The sequence below is a fragment of the Macrobrachium nipponense genome, chromosome 42 (assembly GCF_015104395.2).
Source record: "Macrobrachium nipponense isolate FS-2020 chromosome 42, ASM1510439v2, whole genome shotgun sequence".
Classification (NCBI taxonomy): Eukaryota; Metazoa; Arthropoda; class Malacostraca; order Decapoda; family Palaemonidae; genus Macrobrachium; species Macrobrachium nipponense.
This window is the reverse complement of record NC_061103.1, coordinates 11807801-11817404: the sequence shown is the minus strand read 5'-3', so window position 1 is coordinate 11817404 and position 9604 is coordinate 11807801. Positions and strand designations below refer to the sequence as shown.

Below are 9604 nucleotides of genomic sequence, written 5' to 3'. Positions count from 1 at the left end.
CAGAAAGCTCTCCAGCGACACCTTTGGTTACGGACACATCTTCTTTCCTCCCTCCTAGCCGGCTCCCTCGTATGGCTCCCCCACCCCCACTACCCGACCTTTGCCTCCTCAGTTGTGACTGCCGCCGCAGGTGGAGATCTCGAGCAGGTCTGGCACTCGCTGGGCCTTTTTGGGCACTGCAGGCGTTCAGGGGCTGCTATACCGCCTGGCTGCACCAGCGACGCATGGCCCGGCGACATCCACAAAGACAGTAATCTACACCTGGGTATGCTGCTCCTCCGCACTTGGTCTACACACAGCACGTAACGACAGTGACCCCATCAGCCGCTGTCCAGGCCCCGCTGTTGTTTGTACCGCGAGAGGAGCCAGACCCACTGCCTAGCTTTGCCGTCCTCGCCCCAGCCCCGGACTTCCAGTGCCCGAAGAGCTCACCGCTCGACCGACCGCCGGTACCCGTTCCTGTCATCGCCACTCCTGTTCCAGATCCAGCCATCTCCGTTCTTGCCCGTGTTGTTGCTGCTCCCACCGCAGGTCCTTCCGGACAGGTGCAGCTGGGCCGTGTTGCTTTGGCAACTGCCCCAGCTCCGTCCTGGATGGAGGACCTGACGGTGGTCCTGAGGAAGCTGACGAAGAAGTAGTCCAGGAAGAAGATGAAGGTGTCGTCGTCTGCGGCCGCCTCTTCCCCTTCGACTTCCAAGGCCCCACAGCCGAGGAAGAAGAAGGTGGCCTTCCCCCCCCACAAAAAAAAAAGTCTCGCTCAGAGACTTCGAAGGGTCTGCCCCACTCCGGTGGGGCAGTTGGGGCTTCTGCTGGTCCTCCTGTTCCCTCGGGAACGGGGCCCATCTCTGCTCCCACAAGGAAGAAGAAGACTGGGACCGGAGGGGCATCGGCTACCACCAGTACCTCTTCTCCTGGTGCCAGAGGCCCTGCCTCTACACCGGGAACCGTCTCGGCTGCTCTCTCGCGAGAGGTACCGAGTGTACGGTCACCTGCGGGTGACCGTCAGCCAGGGTCCAGATCGCTGAGCCTGCTCACTGGCAGGACCCAGGCACGGAGTGGAGGACTGGTGGCAGTCGCTCAGGTGACTCCCGCCAGACCGGTGATCGCCCTCGCAGCGACCCCCCGCCAGTCCCAGGGTTGACGCGACGGTCCCACTGGACCGTCCGCGGGCTGAGGCTAGGAAGAGGTCCCCCCGGTCACCAGGCCCAGTCTTGGCTGGGCCCAGGTACTGCGACAGTTCGTGAGGACGGTGCACGCTCCCACTGGGACCGGACAGATCGCTTGACAGGTAGCAGTTCTCCTCACGCTCGGGACTGTCGCTACTGTCCTCGGTCCAGCGGTTCTCCCCAGGGATACCCCGGGATTAGGCCTGCAGCTTGATCACCACCGCGGGTTGGCGATTGCCTGGAGTCCTCCCAGCCCACCTCTCCTGCCCCTTCAACCTCCTCGGGCTACATCGGGAGGAGCGAGGCGATTAGGAGTGACCGTGAGGAGTGCGCTTCTCACAGTCCCGTCATGAGGGCCTATGAGCCTGGCACGGTCTTGGGACAAGCGGATCATACGCCCAAGTGGTTGGAGGAGACCACGAGGGGTCTGTCATGGTTCTTTCCTGCGGAAGGAGAATCTCGAGAGTGTTCTTCTTAGATGGACTTGACGGTCCATGTCCTCAGGATACGATCACCCCCGAGATTCAGAGGTCGTTTGCGGAGGTTATTGCGCTGATTCGTCAGCACCACGACCTCGGGGAAAGATCGGTGCCCCCTCCCTCTGAGCCTCTATCGAGGCTGGAGTTGTTTGGGGGCCTAAGAAGGAACCCAGGACGACTGCGGGTCTGCCCTGGTCCTCCTTGAACCGACGGTGTGCTGGGCCAGGTGAACTCTCTCGTCTCCCGGACAGGAGGGATTGGTTAGGTCCGGCAGGTCGATCAAGCTGCTCCCCCCTCCTCTACCACGACAGCGGCGTCTCTTCATCCCATCAGAAGACCTGCTGCCGCCCAAGCAGGTTAACCTGGAGATAGCCAGGCTAACTCTGGGTGTGCCTCTCAACCACCTGCTCTCCGAGAATCTGGTTCTCGCAGCAAGAGGCACAGGCCTTGGAAGCGACTGCCATGGCAGCATTCCAAGCAGTCTCCTGGCTGGATCTGTGGTCCCCTCACAGTGTCCAGAGTCGCGGCTTCCTTGGGACACATCACTCCTGAAGAGGACCCAACATTCGGGAGACTGTGTCAGTCTGGAGGTCGGGCGATTTCCTACCTCGCCCACCAGACGGCCAACCTGGTCCTGAGGCGTCGGGACGCAGTCCTCGCTCAGTGACCAGGGCAGCAGGGCATGAAGCAGCGCTGGGTCCTCCTCTCTCTTCCTAGAGAGATGGTGGACGCTGCGGTGGAACAACGGCGCACTGAAGACAGTGACCGCCTAGTACACCAGGCAGTCTCGAAGGTGTCTGGGCAGCCTCGAGCCACTGCGGCCAAGCCTCTGAGCTGGCTAGCTCTTCCTCTGCGGATAGACGGCTTTCTCATCGAGGCCGAGAGGAAAGACCCAGCCTCGACTTCTTCGGTAAGAAACAACTGTCAGCCCTCCTCCCAGACCTCCTTTTCCCGAGGAGGATCTGGGAAGAAGTCGAAGAAGGGGAAACGCTAGGAGACAGCGTACCCCCTCACCTGCTGCCGGAACTTGGCAGCGCTATGGAGCCAAGAGCTGATAGTGGATGTCCTTCGGGAGGGACATCTACTACCCTTCGAGTCACGGCCACCCGTCACTTTCGCATCTGGTCCATCATCAGACATATGTTCCCGGTTCTGCCAGGGACGTAGCGCTTCAGCAAGAAGTGGAAGCCATGCTGAGCAAGTGAGTTTGTAGAGGTGGTGGAGAAGTCATCGGGGGGCTGGCACCCGGTGATCGATCTCTCTCCCATGAACCGATCCGTTCGCCAGACTCGGTTCACGATGGAAACAGCACGATCCATGCTCGATTCCATCAGGGAGAACGACTTCATGCTTTTGGTGGGCCTGAAGGATGCGTATTTCCAAATACCCATCCACCTGTCCTCCAGGAAGTACCTCCAATTCATCCACGATGGGACGGTATACCAATTCAGGGCACTTTGCTTCGGTCTCTCAACCGCCCCACAGGTGTTCACGCGAGTGTTCACGCGAGTGTCAGCTTGGCCCCATTTGGTCGGGATACGTCTACTGAGGTATCTCGACGATTGGCTGGTCCTGGCGAGAGCCGGATACAGGACAGGGATCGACTCCTTGAATTCTGCCGCGATCTGGGGATAATGGTGGACCCCCCGTATTCGTGTTCTCCGCATTCATGGACTCTTACATTTCTCTCGGGAACGTTTCCCCGCCTTATTCGCAGAAAATTCGCACATTCGTGGTATTTTTCTATGAGAAATATCCACAAATTCCTGGTTTTTTTAATAAGTTCCATCATAAAATGCTCTTTTTGTGATAAACCTATTAAAAAAAAACAAGTATAAAACATTTTTAGTGCGTTTTTATTGAGTTTTAACTAACAAAATAGGCTGTTTTCAGCAATTTTATAGGGGTTCTAACTATTCGGGGGGGCGGGGGGGGGGGGCCTCTGGTACGCATCCCCTGCAAATACAGGGAGACCACTGTAATTACAATCAAATAAGCACTGTGGAGTTTCAGTTGTGATGGTAGTAAGGATAAAACCACCGATTACAAGGTAAAAACGAATTTCAGTTCAATTCAAGACCCCGGGTATAAAAAGTTTCATACGTTCACTAATATAGGCAACAAAATGTTGTTTTATTGTGCTGATTACAACTGCAATCTTGAATAAGATCAATAAACGTTACATATGTACGCTAACATTGTTCAAATGAGTGCTGGGAAGGCTGAGAAGATGTTGGATCCTTTGCGGTTATGAACGGCACCTCAGTTGGTGACGCCATATTGGATCTAAATACTGCCTTGATGACATATTTTACGAAGAACTCACTTGCCTATTTGTTCCGACACGTTATACAAACCCTCGGTCCCTTACATAAGGAATTACTATTCAGCGCCAGCTGGACCGGTCATAAAGATTTACTAACAAGCAGTTCGGAAGTAACTGCTTGTGCGATGTCGGGAGTCCCGCCCGACTGGAGGTAAACATATACTATATCACTTTGCTTTCGAGCCACGCCGTCAGATGAAGACGTGTGCTCACCAGCTCTGCCCGCCTCTTTAGTGAGATTGTTTAATACAAAGCTGGATTTCTTAAACCCTTTTTTCTTAGAATAGTTTTTTTGTGGTTGCAGTGAGATGCAGTCCCACGAATCAGAGAAGCCCCCTCGCCCCCCCATCCAACCAGAGAGTGTGCCCTGGATGGGAAGCCAAGTGTGTTGCTTATAGGTACAACGAGACTGTGGACCCTCATTCCTTCTGTTTCAAGATGCCGAGGGCGTGAATGCTCTCGGTCTCTGACTTGTGTTGTTTGTCTCTCTTGGTCGGAGGAGCAGTGGGAGTTGTACGAGAAGAGGAAGAAGCCACATAATGCTGCCAAGGTGTTGTCGGAAAGCTCTCCCTCGACACCTTTGGTGACCGACAAGTCATCATCTTTCCTTCATCCTCATCAACTCCCACGGATGGCTCTCTCCCCTTCGGGGGACGTGTCCCCCTCCGCCTTTTCGCTTGATTTGTCGAGCGCAGAGGAAGGAGGGTGACATCCCGACCTTGAGTTATACTCGGGGTCTTCTGTCCGTTCAGGGTGGGATCCCTCCCCTCTGAGCGAACAGGACCCCCCCCCCCATTAACTCGACCGTTGCTTCTCCAGGTGTGTCTACCTCCGCGGGTGGAGATCTCCAGCAGTTGTGGCGATCTTTGAGCCTTCCTGGCACTCCGAGTATCCAGGGGCTGATTCATCATTTGGCTGCAGGCCCGGTCACTGCCCCAGTCACTCACAGTGTGGAGACAAGGACAACCACAACTGTGTCGACACTAGGTTATGCCACTCCACCGCACCTGGTGTACACCCAGCATATGACTACGGTCACCCCTACGGCTGCGGTACAAGCCCCGCTGCTGTATGTGCCCCGGAGGGAGATGGTACCTCCTCCGCCTGGGTTTGCTGTCCTCACCCCGCCCCCTGACTTCGAGTGCCCGAAGACCTCTCCCCTAGACCGTCCTCCTGTAGCTGTCGCCATACCTGCTGTCTCCATTCCTGCCCATGGAAGTGCTGCCACTCCCGCAGGTCCCTCCGGACAGGTGGTTGGGCCGTGTTGCCACCAGAACTTCCCCAGCTCCATCCTGGATGGAGGACCTGTCTGCTGTCCTGAAGAAGCTGGCGAGGAAGAAGAGGAGGAAGTCGTCTTATGCCGCCTATGCCCCTTCGACTTCTAAGACCCCCCAGCCGAGGAAGAAGGTGGCCTTGCCCCCCTAAGCGGGACAGGTGGGTCTTCTGTTGGTCCTCCCTTTCCTCTGGGAACGGGATCCGTTTCTCCTTCCTCAGGGAAGAAGAAGACGGGGACCGTAGAGGTACCAGCTACCACTGGTACCTGTGCTCCTGGCTCCAGAGGTTCCGCCTCCGGACTGGGAACCAGACGTCTGAGCATACTCACCGTCAGGATCCAGGCACGGAGTGGAAGGTTGGCAAGAGTCGTTCAGGTGACTCCTCGCTAGACCAGCGATCCCCAGTTCCCAGGGTTGACGTGACGTCCCACCAGATGTCAAGGCTGGGAAGAGGTCCCCCTGCCACCAGGACCAGCCTCGGCTGCTTCTGGTACCATGACGCGTCATGAGGACGGTGCTCGCTCTCACCACATTAGCGAACGCTACCAGTCACCCGACCGTTGCTCACTAGCCGGGGACCGGACGGCTCGCACGACCTGTAGCAGCTCCTCTGACGCACAAGACCGACGCCACCGTCCTCGGCCCAATGCTTCTTCGCACGGAGACGTTGGTCCAGACCTGCAGCTCGATCGCCACCACAGGTTGGCGATCACCTACACTCCTCCCAGCCTGCCAGCTCTGCTGGTAGGCAGGGCAGGAGCATCAGGTCTTCCTCAACCTGTCCCTTCAACCTCCTCGGGCTACACCGGGAGGAGCGAGGCGAACAGGAGTGACCGTGAGGAGTTTGCTTCTTACAGTCCGGGCCACAAGAGCCTACGATCCTGGCTCGGTCCTTGGACCCAGTAAATTGTAGTTGGAGGAGACCACGAGGGGTCTGGCGAGGTTCTTCCTCCTGAAGGAAGAGTGTCTCGAGAGGTGATCGGCCTGGATGGATCTGATGGTACATTGCCTTAGGACACGATCACCCCGAGATACAGAGGTCATTGCGCTGATTTGTCAGCACAACTACCTCGGGGCAGGATCAGTCGTTAGTCCCTCTGACCCTCCATCGAGGTTAGAGTCGTTCTGGGGGCCTAAGAAGGAACCCAGACCGACAGTGGGGCTACCCCAGTCCACCTTGGCTGACGGGTTGTTGGACCAAGTGAATGCTCTCGTCTCCGGACAGGACTCACTCAGGTCCAGCAGGTCGGACAAGTTGCTTCTCCCTCCTCAGCCTCGCCAGCGGCATTTCTACATGCCTTCGATAGACCCATTGTCGACCAAGCAGGTTGATCCGGAGATAGCTCGGCTAACTCTGGGAGTGCCTCTTCATCATCTGCTGTCTGAGAACCTCTGGCTCTCACAGCAAGAAGCATCAGCCCTGGAATCTACTGCCATGGCAGCTTTCCAGGCCGTCTCCTGGCTGGATCTGTGGTCCCTCACACTATCCAGAATCGCAGCCTTATCGGGACCTATCGCTCCCGAGGAAGACTGCCATTCTGGAGGTAGGGCCATCTCCTACCTCGCCCACCAGACGGCCAACCTGTAGGCCAACCTGGTTCTGAGAAGATGGAACTCAGTCCTGACTCAGGTAACCAGAGCGGCCGGTCGAGAGGTAACGTTGAGTCTACATAATGGACTGTTGCTGGGTTCCTCCTCTCTCTTCCCCAAAGAGATGGTGGACACTGCGGTGGAAAAGCGGAGAACTGATGACAGTGACCGCATACTACACCAGGCAGTTTCGAAGACTTCTGGGCAGTCTCAATCAACTACGGCCAAGCCTTAGAGCTTGGCTAGCGCTTCCTCCGCTCACAAGACGCTAGCACCCTCGAGGGTAGCACGAGGAAAGACTCAGCCTTCCTCTTTTGCTTCGAGAAGTGAGCTTCAGCCCTCCTCTCAAGCCTCCTTCTCTCGCGAGAGCGGGTAAGTGGAAGGGAAGAGAAGGAAACGCAAGGGACAGAAGAGAGGGAAACGCAAGGGACAGCGTTCCCCCTCACCTGCTGCCGGAAGTTGGGGGGTGCCTGGCGAGCCATTGGGCAACTTAGCAACGCTACGGAGCCGAGACTGAGTAGTGGATGTCCTTCGGGCCACCCCTCACTTCCACACCCGGTCCACCTTCAGATGTGTTCCCATCAAATGGTTTCTAAATTGAGATTTGATATCAGTAATTTAATAATTTACTTTGATTTTCCTAATCTCCAAAATGGCTACCTATTATTTTCTATCCAATTACTAATGACATACAGTACCATTGTTATAGTTTCATTATATTCTCATTAGAAAATAATTATTCAGGGATGTGTAGAGAAACTTTAGCTAATAATGGCATGAAATTTTTTATCACCATCAAGAATTATGAATATCTAATCTAGCAAATAGTAATTTGATGTGTAATGTGCATAAAAAGTCAATGTAGGCTAACCAAGGTTAGTTATTAGTTCAAAATTCTTGGCAGTAGAAGAAGCCTGGTAACTGCGTAAAATTCCTGACATGGGATTTTATCAGACTTTGTGGTAAAAAACAATTTTCTTTGTCTAGGTTCAGTAAGGTAGGATTCTTATTTCTTATTGTTTTCCACTGTCTACAAATTAAATTTGAATTGAATATGGTGTTGAGACAATGGTGTATACGTGTATATGTTTTGAAAAGGTATTGTTAGATTTCACAGCCCTACATACATGTCCACTTGGGAAATCCCTTGTTTCAACAATGTTTCCTTGTGATTACAATTGCTAATTTGTGAAATGATAATTATTTAAAGGTTTGTTCAGAGACATATTGTTGAGGATACTTGTAAAATTGTTTTTCTAAGAATAACTACTACTGATCCAGCAATTTAGAATATTGGTATGTATAAGTATTGCATCAATTATGCAAGTTTAATATTATTGATTTTCTTAGATATAACTGGTATTATCAACATTTGTATGTGTTAAGATATTTTCCCCAAGTGATAATGAACCTGACTATTTGTCTAGTTTTTTATGCTAGCTTGTTTCATGGGTCTGAACCAAAAGTAGGTTATGTATTTAAAGTAGTCTTCTCTTTCAGGAACAGTGGGTACATTTGCAAATAAGTTGCCTGCTTAAGTATTATTGGGACCAAGGAACATGTGAATTAGTGATGGCTCACAAAAAGAAGAACAGTGACTGTTTTAAGAATTCCCTCTTTGGAGAACCGAGTAAGCAATTACGTAGTTGGTTTTTTATTTTTACCACAACAGTTTGTTTTGTTTATTTTCCAAGTTTTATGATGAGATCATCATCATAATTGCTTCCAGTGTTCAATGATGCAAAGGCCCTCTGTGAAACTCTGGCACTCATGACATTTTTGTGCTTTATGCTCTGCAAGTCTCCATTAATCTCCAGCCTCCATATCAAGTAGATCTGGGTCTTTCAGCTGACACGATTATTTATTATTCTCCTAGGGGTTGGGTGAAGGACATGTTCAAGCAGTCCCTATCTCCTTCTCATGATTACCTCATCTACATATAGAACTTAAGAAATTTCCCTTATCCTGCTGTATGTGTCATCATAGTCTTCATAAAATTTTATTGTTATAGCCATTAAATATTTTACATATACATCTCTGTAATTTAGATTTCTACCATAATTAATGTTGGTATTACAATGCAGATCATACAAGACTTTTGTATAATCTTACTGTGTTCTGTCGTGAATATGAACCTGCACTCTCATAGATGGAGTACTTGGTGACATAATGGTTTCACTTTGTGCATACGCTGTCCCTCTTTATAATGGTTTCACTTTGTGCATACGCTGTCTTTATCTCTGTTTCTCAGTTTAATATAAGCAACTTACCAAGTAATAGCTATAAGTTTTTATTTTCACAGCTGCTTAAATTTGAAATTTGCATTAGTGATTCTTTTTGTTATTGAGTAGGTAGCTGGTCCCACCCGCTTTCTTGAAGCATAGGTAAAACACAGCTAAAGCACTCAATTCGTTTCTAATGCTCAACGACTGCACGTCAGTTGTTTGGTTACTTTTCTTTGGGATTTTCGCCATATGGTTCTGGTAAACACAGGATTTTATGCCGTATTCTTGGGTTTGGTAACATTCTCGCTAATTATATTAGCTTACTTACTTTGACATTTACTAGTTCATCAAGTGTCTGGTTTTGCAGCAAAGAATGCAATCTCAGACTGGCTCCTATTATGTCTCACATTCCATTTGTTGCCAATGTAGGTGTCAGACTTGTTCTTTCAATCTTACATGCAACGAATGTAAAGACTGGGATGAGGGCAAGTGGAAGACTTGGACAAGCTTGAGAACAATAGGCAAAGAAGGGCAGCTGCTAGAG

The 9604-nt window shown here is 51.6% G+C and overlaps 1 protein-coding gene across 1 annotated transcript in view; it reads left to right on the top strand.

The window, feature by feature from the left end:
- LOC135213267 (FMR1-interacting protein NUFIP1-like) overlaps positions 1 to 9604 on the top strand; it is an 80990-nt gene that overhangs the window by 61888 nt on the left and 9498 nt on the right. The window contains 1 exon segment of the mRNA XM_064247248.1: positions 8336 to 8465. The gene's annotated coding sequence lies outside the window, so the exon portion shown is untranslated.